The sequence below is a fragment of the Balaenoptera physalus genome, assembly GCF_965194825.1.
Source record: "Balaenoptera physalus genome assembly, chromosome: 19".
In the NCBI taxonomy this organism is placed as follows: Eukaryota; Metazoa; Chordata; class Mammalia; order Artiodactyla; family Balaenopteridae; genus Balaenoptera; species Balaenoptera physalus.
Window position 1 is genome coordinate 15,093,983 of NC_138900.1, and position 13,045 is coordinate 15,107,027.

The 13,045-nt window shown below is 38.7% G+C and overlaps 2 protein-coding genes across 5 annotated transcripts in view; one reads left to right on the forward strand and one right to left on the reverse strand.

Annotated features, from left to right (window-relative positions):
* ZNF345 (zinc finger protein 345) overlaps nt 1–6,840 on the forward strand; it is a 50,134-nt gene extending 43,294 nt beyond the window's left edge. For all 3 annotated transcript variants that reach the window (XR_014257072.1, XR_014257073.1, XR_014257074.1), the window contains one exon: nt 6,012–6,840. The gene's annotated coding sequence lies outside the window, so the exon portion shown is untranslated. The remainder of the gene's footprint in view (nt 1–6,011) is intronic.
* Nucleotides 1–13,045, reverse strand: part of ZNF790 (zinc finger protein 790) — a 94,664-nt gene that overhangs the window by 74,345 nt on the left and 7,274 nt on the right. The gene's annotated exons all lie outside the window — the stretch shown is intronic.

Sequence of the window (13,045 nt, forward strand, 5' to 3'; positions counted from 1 at the left end):
GTTAGAAGCAAGTTACAGGTCCTGCCCTACAGTTAGGCATGGGTCCTTGGGAGTCATCTTAAAATTCTGCCTTCTGCCACACAATGCAAAGAAGCATTTCTGGGCAGTGAAACAAAGAATAGTTACCAATACAGAAATGGGAAGCAAAGAGGAGTGAACCAGCCAGCCTCTTTTCCCTCCTTAAGCCTGCCAGTTTTCCTCTGGTACTCCATATTAGCAAAGCCTAATAGGAAACCAGCTGGAATACTAGTATTTAGTTTCAAAATAATAAACAGTGTATAAGGGTGTTAGAATTGAAGCTAAAGGTCTCATTGCTTGTTTTTGAGGCAAGAGGAAAGCAACCCATCTTTTCCTCCACAGGGGTAGGAATACATAGCACAAAACAACTCCTTTTAAGTAGTTCTTTACCCCCAACCAATCCCATTTCTCAGCTCCTATGACATCTTTACTCTGCAATGTCCAATAATTAGCCAGTAAGCCATATGAGGCTATTTAAATTTAGATTTAAAATAAATAAAATTTAAGATTAATTTCCTCTGTCTCATCAGGCACATTGCAAGGGCTCAATAGCCACCTGTGGCCAGTGGCCATTGTATTGGACAACATATTATAGATCATTTCCATCATTGCAAAAAAATTACACCACACAGTCCTATAATGTAAACAATCTGTTGGAGTTATTGAATTATAAGAGAAAACTTAGTTTTCTTTGACTCTGTTACATATCCTGCACTGATATTCACAGACTTATTTTGGAAATCAGGGAGAGTTGAGACCATTACTTTGTGGCTTCACTTAAAAGAAAAAAGTTATATTTTATTATCCTTTTAAATTATGAGACCAGTCTGAAGTTGCCTCGGTAGAAAGTTAACATACAGAAATTGGGACTTCCCTGGTCATGCAGTTGTTAAGAATCCGCCTGCCAATGGCGGGGACACGGGTTGGAGCCCTGGTCTGGGAAGATCCCACATGCTGCGGAGTAACTAAGCCCGTGCACCGCAACTACGGAGCCTACACTCTAGAGCCTGGGAGCCACAGCTACTGAGCTCGCGTGCCACAACTACTGAAGCCCGCGTGCCTAGAGCCTGTGCTCCACAACAAGAGAAGCCACCTTAATGAGAAGCCCGTGCACTGCAACAAAGAGTAGCTCCCGCTCACCACAATTAGAGAAAAGCCCGCATGCAGCAGCAAAGACCCAACGCAGCCAAAAACAAATAAATAAATAAATTTACTTTAAAAACATACAGAAATCAATTAACTCATGTACAGATATTCTTAAGAAATAGAAGATCCAATAGAAAAAAAAAAGCTTTTTCAGTAGTCACAAGAAAAATTTGAGCTATCATGAAATAAAATTCAACAAAAAATCTATGATCATTATTTTTTTTGTTTTTTATTTTTGGCTGCATTGGGTCTTTGCTGCTGCGCGCGGGCTTTCTCTAGTTGCCGCGAGCAGGGGCTACTCTTTTTGGTTTTTTTAACGTCTTTATCGGAGTATAAAGGGGCTACTCTTCGTTGCTGTGCATGGGCTTCTCATTGTCATGGATTCTCTTGTTGTGGAGCACAGGCTCTAGGCACGCAGGCTCAGTAGTTGTGGCGTACGGGCTCAGTTGCTCCGCGGCATGTGGGATCTTCCTGGGCCAGGGATCAAACCCGTGTCCCCTGCATTGGCAGGTGGATTCTTAACCACTGCGCCACCAGGGAAGCCCTGCTGTTGGATTCTTTATGCTAGTATTTTGTTGAGGATTTTTGCATCTATGTTCATCAGAGATATTGGCCTGTAATTTTCTTTTTTTTCTGACATCTTTGTCTGGCTTTGGAATCAGGGCCTCGTGGAATGAGTTTGAGAAGGATAGGTGTTAGCTCTTCTCTAAATGTTTGATAGAATTCAACTGTGAAGCCATTTGGTTCTGGCCTTTTGTTTGTTGGAAGATTTTTAATCACAGTTTCAATTTCAGTGCTTGTGATTGGTCTGTTTATATTTTCTCTTTCTTCCTGGTTCAGTCTCGGAAGGTTGTGCCTTTCTAAGAATTTGTCCATTTCTTCCAGGTTGTCCATTTTATTGGCATATAGTTGCCTGTAGTAATCTCTCATGATCCTTTGTATTTCTGCAGTGTCAGTTGTTACTTCTCCTCTTCCATTTCTAATTCTGTGGATTTGAGTCTTCTCCCTTTTTTCTTGATGAGTCTGGCTAATGGTTTATCAATGTTGTTTATCTTCTCAAAGAACCAGCTTTTAGTTTTATTGATCTTTGCTATTGTTTCCTTCATTTCTTTTTCATTTATTTCTGATCTGATCTTTATGATTTCTTTCCTTCTGCTAACTTTGGGGTTTTTTGTTTTTTGTCCTTTCTCTAATTGCTTTAGGTGTAAGGTTAGGTTGTTTATTTGAGATTTTTCTTGATTCTTGAGGTAGGACTGTATTGCTATAAACTTCCCTCTTAGAACTGCTTTTGCTGCATCCCATAGGTTTTGGGTCGTTTTGTTTTCATTGTCATTTGTTTCTAGGTATTTTTTGATTTCCTCTTTGATTTCTTCAGTGATCTCTTGGCTATTTAGTAGCGTATTGTTTAGCCTCCATGTGTTTGTATTTTTTACAGCTTTTTTCCTGTAATTGATATCTAGTCTCATAGCGTGTGGTTGGAAAAGATACTTGATACAATTTCAATTTTCTTAAATTTACCAAGGCTTGATTTGTGACCCAAGATATGGTCTATCCTGGAGAATGTTCCATGAGCATTTGAGAAGAAAGTGTATTCTGTTGTTTTTGGATGGAATGTCCTATAAATATCAATTAAGTCCATCTTATTTAATGTATCATTTAAAGCTTGTGTTTCCTTATTTCATTTTGGATGATCTTTCCATTGGTGAAAGTGGGGTGTTAGAGTCCGCTACTATGATTGTGTTACTGTTGATTTCCCCTTTTATGGCTGTTAGCATTTGCCTGATGTATTGAGGTGCTCCTATGTTGAGTGCATAAATATTTACAATTGTTATATCTTCTTCTTGGATTGAACCCTTGATCATCATGTAGTGTCCTTCTTTGTCTCTTGTAATAGTCTTTATTTTAAAGTCTATTTTGTCTGATATGAGAATTGCTACTCCAGCTTTCTTTTGATTTCCATTTGCATGGAATATCTTTTTCCATCCCTTCACTTTCAGTCTGTATGTGTCCCTAGGTCTGAAGTGTGTCTCTTGTAGACAGCATATGTACGGGTCTTGTGTTTGTATCCATTCGGCCAGTCTATGTCTTTTGGTTGGAGCATTTAATCCATTTACATTTAAGGTAGTTATCGATATGTATGTTTCTATTACCATTTTCTTAATTGTTTTGGGTTTGTTATTGTAGGTCTTTTCCTTCTCTTGTGTTTCCTGCCTAGAGAAGTTCCTTTAGCATTTGTGGTAAAGCTGGTTTGGTGGTGCTGAATTCTCTTAACTTTTGCTTATCTGTAAAGGTTTTAATTTCTCCTTCGAATCTGAATGAGATCCTTGCTGGGTAGAGTAATCTTGGTTGTACGTATTTCCCTTTCATCACTTTAAATATGTCCTGCCACTGCCTTCTGGCTTGTAGAGTCTGCTGAAAACTTTGCTGTTAACCTTATGGGGATTCCCTTGTATGTTATTTGTTGCTTTTCCCTTGCTGCTTTCAATATTTTTTCTTTGTATTTAATTTTTGATAGTTTGGTTAATATGTGTCTCAGTGTGTTTCTCTTTGGGTTTATCCTGCATGGTATTCTCTGCGCTTCCTGGACTTGATTATTTCCATTCCCATGTTAGGGAATTTTTCTACTATAATCTCTTCACATATTTTCTCAAACCCTTTCTTTTTCTCTTCTTCTTCTGGGACTCCTATAATTCAAATGTTGGTGCATTTAATGTTGTCCCAGAGGTCTCTGAGACTGTTCTCAATTCTTTTCATCTTTTTTTCTTTATTCTGCTCCCTGGCAGCTATTTCCACCATTTTATCTTCCAGTTCACTTATCCATTCTTCTGCCTCAGTTATTCTGTTATTGATTCCTTCTACAGTATTTTTAACTTCAGTAAATGTGTTGTTCATCACTGTTTGTTTGCTCTTTAGTTCTTCTAGATCCTTGTTAAATGTTTCTTGTATTTTCTCCATTCTGTTTCCGAGATTTTGGATCATCTTTCTATCATTATTCTGAATTCTTTTTCAGGTAGGTTGCCTATTTCCTCTTCATTTATTTGGTCTTGTAGGTTTTTACCTTACTCCTTCGTCTGTGACAAATTTTTTTGTCGTTTCATTTTTTTTTTCTTTGATGTGTGGTGCTGTGTTCCTGTCTTACTTGTTGTTTGGCCTGACACGTCCAGCACTGGAGTTTGCAGGCAGTTGGATGGAGCTGGGTCTTGGTGCTGAGGGGAGGACCTCCGGGAGGCCTCACTCTTACTGATACTCCCTGAGGTCTAAGGTTCTCTGTTAGTCCAGCGGTTTGGACTCAGAGCTTCCACCACAGGAGCAGGCCCGACCTCTGGCCTGGGAACCAAGATCCCGCAAGGTTCGTGGCACGGTAAAAAAAAAAAAAAAAAAAGGAAAAAAAAAAGAAGGAAGAAAGAAAAAAAGGAGCAGTACAATATCAAAGAATAAAAAACAAAATAAAATTAGAAAGATAAAAAATATATTAGGAAAAATAAAACTATAATTGAAAGAACTGCAACTAGGTAAAATAAATCCACAACAGAAAAAAGAAAACAAGAAAAAAAAAAAGTGGGGGGGAACAGGCCAAAACGAGAGATCACTAACAAAGTATAAAGAATAAAATAAAAGTAGAAAAATAGAAGATTTATTAGGAAAAATAAAAATATAAAAGTATCAACAACAATGAATCAACAAGGTAAAACAGAACCCCAATGTAAAAGAGGAAAAAAGAAAAGAAAAAAGCCTTGGCTATCGGGGGGAGTTTAAGCTGGGGTGGAACTTAGGCAGAGGCGGGGTTTAGGGTGGGGTGGGACCTAAGCGGGTGGGGGGTGATGTTTGAGCATGGGGCTGGGCCTAGGCAGGGTGATATTCAAGCGTGGGGCGGGGCCTATGCTTAGGACCTGTACAGAGGGGGACAGGCAGCACGTGGAAAGGAGGGCCTCTGGAGTGTGGCGTTCCAGAGTTTGGAGGTGGGTCCCTGAGTGAGGGTGTGTGGGTGGTGTTTAGGCCCAGCGCGTTGGAGGGTGTCTCCGAGTGTAGAGGTGGGGCCCTGGGTGGGGGTGTAGGGGCGGGGCTTGGGCTCTGCGTGGCACGAGGGAGGCTCCAAGGGCAGAGGATTAGGCCTGGAAGCCCAACAGGCTCCTTGGTGCCTATGTCGACAGGGAAAGCACTGGCCTCATTGCCTTCAGTTCCTTTGCACCCCTCCCCCACCATCTCCCCCAGGGTCTCCCCCATCCCTGCTGGACCCCTAACTGTGGGTGGGTCCTGCTGGATGTAGGAACTCCTCCCCTCCCCCAGCCACCCCTCAGGGGTGCTGGTCCCAGAGGTCCGGCCTTTACTTTTGCTCCCTCTTCCCTCCTTCCCACTCCCTCAGGACCCGCACAGCTGGAGGGGGCCTAGGTGGCCAGAGGATCGGGCCCGGGGTCTCAACAGGTTCCTGGGGGCCCAAGTTGGCAGGGAAAACCTGGCCATGCTCCCTTTTTATCCTCTGCCCTCCCAGTGGTTCCCCAATTTCCCCCTTTGGGCGTGGGATCCCTTCCCCTCCCCCAGCCACCCCTCAGGGGCACTAGTCCCCTCCTGCCTCCACTTCTCCTTCCCCTTCTCTCCCCTCATGCCCCATGTCCTACCCAGTCGCTGGGGGTTCCTCCCATCCCCTTAGGTGTCCGTGGTTCCCCCACCGGTGCCTGGTAGGTGCCCTAGTTGTGAGGAGACATGAATTCTGCGTCCTCCTAGTACACCATCTTGACCCCTAATTGAAGTTTAATTCCCGTTTATACCATAAAAGTTTCATTTCTTCCAGGAAAAAAAACAGTGAATGAAAAACAAAAGTGACTGTTTTCTATTGTGCTTTCTTTCAGACTGTGGATCTAGGCCTGAAACCAAGAAATTATCTCTGAAGAAGGAAATTTATGAAATAGAATCACCCCAATGGTTTATATTGGGACATCTTACAAAACATGGACTTGAGTGTTCCTGTTACAGAGATGACTGGGAATGTGAAAGAAAGACTGGGAAAAAACAAAGATCTCATGAAAAAAAATTAATCAAGTTATTTTCAACTATGAAAATATACACACTTTCAGTCAGCACACATCTTTTACTCTATATCAAAAACTTTATATTGAAGAGAAAGCCTGTGAATGCAGGGACTATGAGGAAGATTTGGTGCATGACTTTCAACTAACTGCACATCAGAGAATTGATACTGGCAAGAAATTCAGTAACTATAAGGAATATGGGAAGGCCATTAGTAGAGGTTCAGAACATACTCAGCCTCAGATCATGCTTCCTGGTGAAACCTATGAACATAAGGAATGTGGTGGGGCCTTAGACAGTGTACAACATCAGAGCATCCATACTGAGGAGAAAATCTATGAGTGTAAAGAATGTGGAAAAGCCTTTAGTACTGGTTCAATATTTAAATCACATCAGAGAATTCACACATGTGAGAAACCCTGTCTAGCTAAAGAAGGTGGGAAGGTTTTTCATCATTCCTCAGACCTTATATTCACCAGAGACTTCACAGCAGTGAGAAACCTTATCAATGTAAGTTATATGGAAAAGCCTTTAGTAGTATATCAGCCATTATTCTGCATCAGAGAATTCACACTGGTGAGAAACCTTATCTATGTAAAGAATGTGGTAAAGCTTTTCATTATTCCTCAGATCTTAAAAGACATCAAAGAATCCATACTGGTGAAAAACACTATGAATGTAAGGAATGTGGCAAGGCCTTTAAAAGTGCATCATATTTTTTAATACATCATAGAATTCAAACTGATGAGAAGCCCTATGAATGTAAAAATTGTCCTAAGGCATTTAGAAGTAGTTCAGCCCTTAATTGACATCAGAAAGTTCATACTGGTGAAAAACCCTGTGTATGTAAGGATTGTGGAAAGGCCTTTTGTAGCAGTTCAAAACTTATAGAACATCAGAGAATTCACACAGGTGAGAAGCCCTATGTTTGTATGGCATGTGGAAAGACCTTTCATAACATTTCTATACTTACAGAACATCAGAGAACTCACACTGGTGAGAAACCATATGTGTGTAAAGAATGTGGACAGGCTTTTTATCACCCTTCAGGCCTTAGCCAACATTGGGGAATTCATATACGTGAGAAACCCTATGAATGTAAGGAATATGGGAAAACCATTAGCAGTAGCTCAGCCGTTATCTGGCATCAGAGAATTCATACCGGTGAGAAACCCTTTGAATGTAAGGAATGTAGAAAGGCCTTTCATCGTTCCTCAGATCTTTCTCAACATCAGAGAATTCATATGGTGAGAAACTCTATGAATGCAATGAATGTGGGAAGGTTTTTGTACGTAGTTCAAATCTTAATCAACATCAAAAAGGTCATGCTGGTAAGAAAGTGAAAGGTATCTGTGGGGAAAGGCATTCAAGTATGGATATTTACCTAATTTGAGATAGGACTTCATGCTGATGAGGTATCCCATAATTAATACAAAGGGCTTTTATTTACTTTTCACAACCTAAATGCGTAGGAATACAGTAAATGTCAGAAGACCACAGTTCATTTCTTACTTAATATCAGAATTTATAACTGTGAATGAGGAAAATAAAAACTTATTTTGTGCCAGATCAACCCTAAACAACAGAGAACTTATTAAGGAATAACCGTGGGATTTCATTTTATTTTTCCTAATTTAATTCTAAGGTATTTTTGTCCTATGTATCTTTACTGATCATTAAAATTAATTATTTACCGGTCAATATTAATTTAATTTTTAGTTGTGCATTACAGTTCTGAGTTGACTTCTTTTTCTCCAAGATTCTGAACCCATCACTACTTATTCTCTCTAGTTGCTTTTCCTACTGGTTTGGTGATTTATTCTTATTTATATAAACTTAAGTTTCAGGGCAACAATTTAAGTATTCATATGTATATGTGTGTATGTATATGTATATACATATATATATCTGTAACTGTACCTGTACTTTTTTGTCTTAATTATTTTTACTTTTTATATATCTTAATATAAATAGAACTATACCACTTTTTTTTTGAAGAGAGTTCCTTTTAATATTAATATTTTATTAATTTTATTAATTTTTTCAGAGGAATTCAGAAGGCACAAAAGAAACCTTTAATCCTATCAACCATTATAATAACCACTCTCAAATTGTCAAAACAAGTCTTCTCAGAAAATTTTTAAAGAAAATATCATATTTCATAAACTACATTTTCTCTGACAGAATACATCATGAACAGTTTTCCAAGTCAGTAAATATTGTATCATTATCCTTACTTGAATGGAGTTAGTGTTTATCTGTGTGGCTCTACTATTATTTTACCAATCTGTTGATAAAATATATTTACCTTCTAAATTTTGCCTTTATAAACAATTCTTTCAATATCCTGTTTGCACATTTTGTATACTTGTCTGCTTTATTTTTTATTTCTGAAATTATCCATGGGTGCCTTATACTTCAAAAAATTTTAAACATTACAGATAAGCTAAACTCCCTTTTGTCTAGTTCCTTTACCCTAGTTTCTTCCCTAAATTTACCACTGTTGGCAGTTTCATTCAAGATCCTTTTTATTTTACTTTATTTTATTTTCAAGAGCCTTTTTACGCAACGGCACACACACATATATAAGTATATATGTGTGTGTGTGTGTATATATATATATACACATACCATTTATAATCTGTAGAAATGTAATATTGCTTTCAACCTTATGTATTATACTTCAAGTATGGCAAAATGGAGGTGACTATAGTAACTGTCAAAGAGTGTAATGAGGATTACATGAGTTAATGAACCCATCTATGTAACTGGTGACTTGTTCAGTAAATGTTAGCAATTATAATCTTCATCTCTTTCATTTATGGAATGGTGTTTAACCACAATATATACCTTATGCAATAACAAGACACTTCATATCGGAAATAAACTTAAAACCAAAATTAAATAAAGATGTTAAAATGTAGGAAAGCCTTCCTGTAGAACTCAGTCTTTATGCTGAATCATGACATACCAGAGTAAAAATGTCCATAAATGGGTATGGGGTGGTTGAGACCACAACTATCAGAATAATGAGAAGTGTACAAAAAATAGTAATATTATAGAACACATTATCTATCTTAGAACACATTGGGTAGCCAAAATATCCAAATACTAATTCAATTCTTATCTAAATTGCCCTTTGATTAAGGGTGAAATCAACACAAATTACAATTTCACTAGGAATAAATAATAGTGGGTATTCTACATAGAAAATGGTGCCTGACAAAACTACATGGAAGAAAATTTACAGCTCTACATTCATGGATGTATTAGAATACTAGAAAATTTTAAAATAAGTATATATTTTTGAGAAACTAAGAAAAACCCCAGAAGTATCTAAAGACAATGGAATGCATTTGTAAAAATGAAGGTAAAAATAACTGAAATAGAAAAATGAAAAGTCTAAATGGATGAAAAGCACAAATGGTGTTTCTTGAAGGAAACAATTTTAGAAGTTCTGGTGAAAAAAAGGGAGATAAGCATTATGACTAAGAAACTGACATTACTACAAATTAGAGATTTTATGGGTAGCATATGTACCCTTTTTGCCAGTAATTTTGAAAAAGTAAAATGCTTATTTTTCAAAAATAGAGATCTCCAGAATTGAGTCAAGAGAGATAGGAACACTCAGTCCAATAAAAACTGAATAAACATCTAGCCATTTCTAAAGAAATTGCCTGATACTTTTTATAGGCAAGATTACCAAAACTTTAAGGATCTCCTCATAGAATATTTAAACATGAAAGTTTGATATTTAATTCTATGACTCTTGCATAACCTTAATTTTAAACTAGAAGGGGAAAACAAAACTTATGGTACCAATTATGAATATTTGTGTAACATCCTAAATAAATCAGTAATTTAAATTCCCAAGTGTATTCAGTTAAATCTAGATGATTGTTCACTCCAAAAAAGCTGAGCAATATTTCTATAGTTTACACAAAGTCCAAAAATTTCTTTGAAAAAATGTTGATCCATCTGGCATAATTTTCCTTCTACATCAAAAATTTCCTTTAGCAGTTACTTTAGTGCAGGTACACTGCCATTAAATATCTCAGCTTTTGTTTGTCAGAATATGTATTTTATTTTAATTTTTCTAGATATATTTAGAATTCCAGGTTGACAGAATATATATATGTTCTGTTATTCTGGAGAACCCTAATATATCCAGGCTATGAACATCATTGGGGGACCTTATCCTGCCAACTACCTGCTGCCAGTTTTGCAAAAGTGGCTATGCCATTTTGCATTCACAGTAGCAATGTATGAGATTTCTATTCGGTCCACATCCTCATCAACAACTGATATGGTGAGTCTTTTCAATTTTAACTATTTTACTGAGCATGTAGTAGAATTACATTGTGGTTTTAATTTGCATTTCTCTGAGAAGTACTGACTTTTGGCATCTTTTCCTATGTCATTTGTTAGCCATTTAAATGTACTCTTTTGTGAAGTGTCTGTTCAAGCCTATTGCCTATTTTTATTGGGTTGTCTGTCACTTTTTCTCACCAAATGAGAACTCAGGCCAGTTAACACCTTGTTTAAGCCTTATGAAACCCTAAGCAGAAAACCAGTCATGTCATACAGGACTTCTGACCTACAGAACTGTGAGCTAATAAATGGGTGTTTTCTTTTATAGCAAAAATATTGAATTTATTACCAAATGCCATGTACAGAAAACAGTGGCGTGATGTCTAATTTAATCATGATTTACATCAAGAGAAAAAAAGGCCAAAAATACTCAAATGCAAATGATCAAAAAACACCAGCTATTAAAACTTAGAGAAGGGAACTTCCCTGGTGGCGCAGTGGTTAAGAATCCACCTGAAAAAAAAAAAAAAAAAGAATCCACCTGCCAATGCAGGGGACATGGATTTGATCCCTGGTCCGGGAAGATCCCACATGCCGTGGATCAACTAAGCCCGTGTGCCACAACTACTGAGCCTTCACTCTAGAGCCCATGAGCCGCAACTAATGAGCCCACGCACCACAACTACTGAAGCCCACGCGCCCTAGAGCCTGTGTGCTGCAACTACTGAAGCCTGTGTGCTCTAGGGCCTGTGTGCAGCAACTACTGAGCCCACATGCTGCAACTACTGAAGCCTGCACACCTAGAGCCTGTGCTCTGCAATAAGAGAAGCCACCGCAATGAGAAGCCTGTGCACTGCAGTGAAGAGTAGCCCCCACTCACCTCAACTAGAAAAAGCCTGCGTGCAGCAATGAAGACCCAACGCAGCCAAACAACAAAACACAAAAACTTAAAGAAGATAGGGGACTTTTCACACGCATTGCTATATCCCCCAAGGTCTCTATAGATGCTTAATAACTGTGAGTGGGTTGAACTGAACCAAATTTAAGTGGGTGCTGTTTTAAGATGCTAAGTTTTTGTTAATTTATTATGCCATAATAGAAAACTAAAATAGATTTGGATACCAGAAGTGAAGTGCTGCTGTAACAAATAACTAAAATGTGGGAGTGAAAATAGGAGACTGGAAGAATTGTAAAGAGCATGATAGAAAAAGTCTAGATTGCTTTGAACACACTGTTAGCAGTTCTTAAAGATCTTTGTCAAGCTCACGTACACAAGACAAGGCCTGACTGTTTCAACCAGTAAAATACTATGAACCGCTCTTAGACTTGGACAGTTTATTACTTATGTATACAATGAAAAGACACCAAGCTCCCTATGATCCTTGTTCTAGATGCCGAAAAGGATGGCACTGAAACAAAGGGGCTGGATGAGTGCATTGTGAGTTGTGGGATACTAACTTCATTGCTGAGAAGTCAGTCCCAGACTGCAGCTAAGCAGTTTAATATTCAGCAGTTCTATTCTTTTGTTGGTGGTGTGTTGTTTTGTTTTGTTTTTGCAGCTCTGTTCGGGGGGGGGGGGGCGGGCGGTGTTGGGCAGAAAGCCCCATACTTTACCAGAACCTGAAGGTGATTAGAAACTATCTCAAAACAGCCTCCCAAGTTCTAACACAAGGAGGCAAATAGGAGATGGCCTGGTAGCAGCTCCTTACTGGCCTCCCACCTTTCATGTTCTAGGAGAATCACAAGGCATTCTGCCAAGACGCAGGTAAGCTGTATTTCAAGCCTTCACCTGCATGGGTCCATGCAACTGTAGGGAACAATGGAGCTGTTCCCCACAATTCCACGCCCCAACCGTTCAGTATCCAGCTAAGAATTCTCAGGATCATAGGCTACCCCATCTGATACTCTAATTAGTTGTATAGATAGAGGCTTGGACCAAATATGTTCCATTGCCTTAAGAAACATAGTGACCACTGACCACAACAATGACTTCTAGTAGGCCCAATCTGGAGCCAAGTCAGCTAAATATGTCCCAGCTGCCATTGGGATCAACCTAAGAGAGCAACACACTTTTTTTCCACGGTGAAAAATGGGTTGCTCTGCTTTCCCTGTTTCAATGATCCAAGTGTGGCAAGAAATGTTTGCAATGTATGCACATATTACATCACCTGTACTGGCCAGTGGGAAGTCCAGGGCAATACAATTGTCTATTACCACTCATCCTAGAGAGTTTAGAATAATTAACAGTTTGAAAAACAAGAGAATAGGCTAAAGAAAATCCTATCAGTGTCAAAAAATAATCTTGTTCTATCATTTCAAGTGGAGGCTGTTCCCTTCTGAAGTCAGCAGCTCTTGGAAGGTTTCTGATTAGGACTATTTGTTGGTCAACAGTTATGTTGACGTGATGGTGACAGTTTGGGATAAACTGGCCAGGTGCTGGACAGGGATAAGAGTTGAGAGAGATTAATGGTCCCTCCCTCTACCCTCACCTCAAAAGGTCTAAGTGTTCTATACCAATGATCAGGGTTGTTCCTCTTCTACAGCC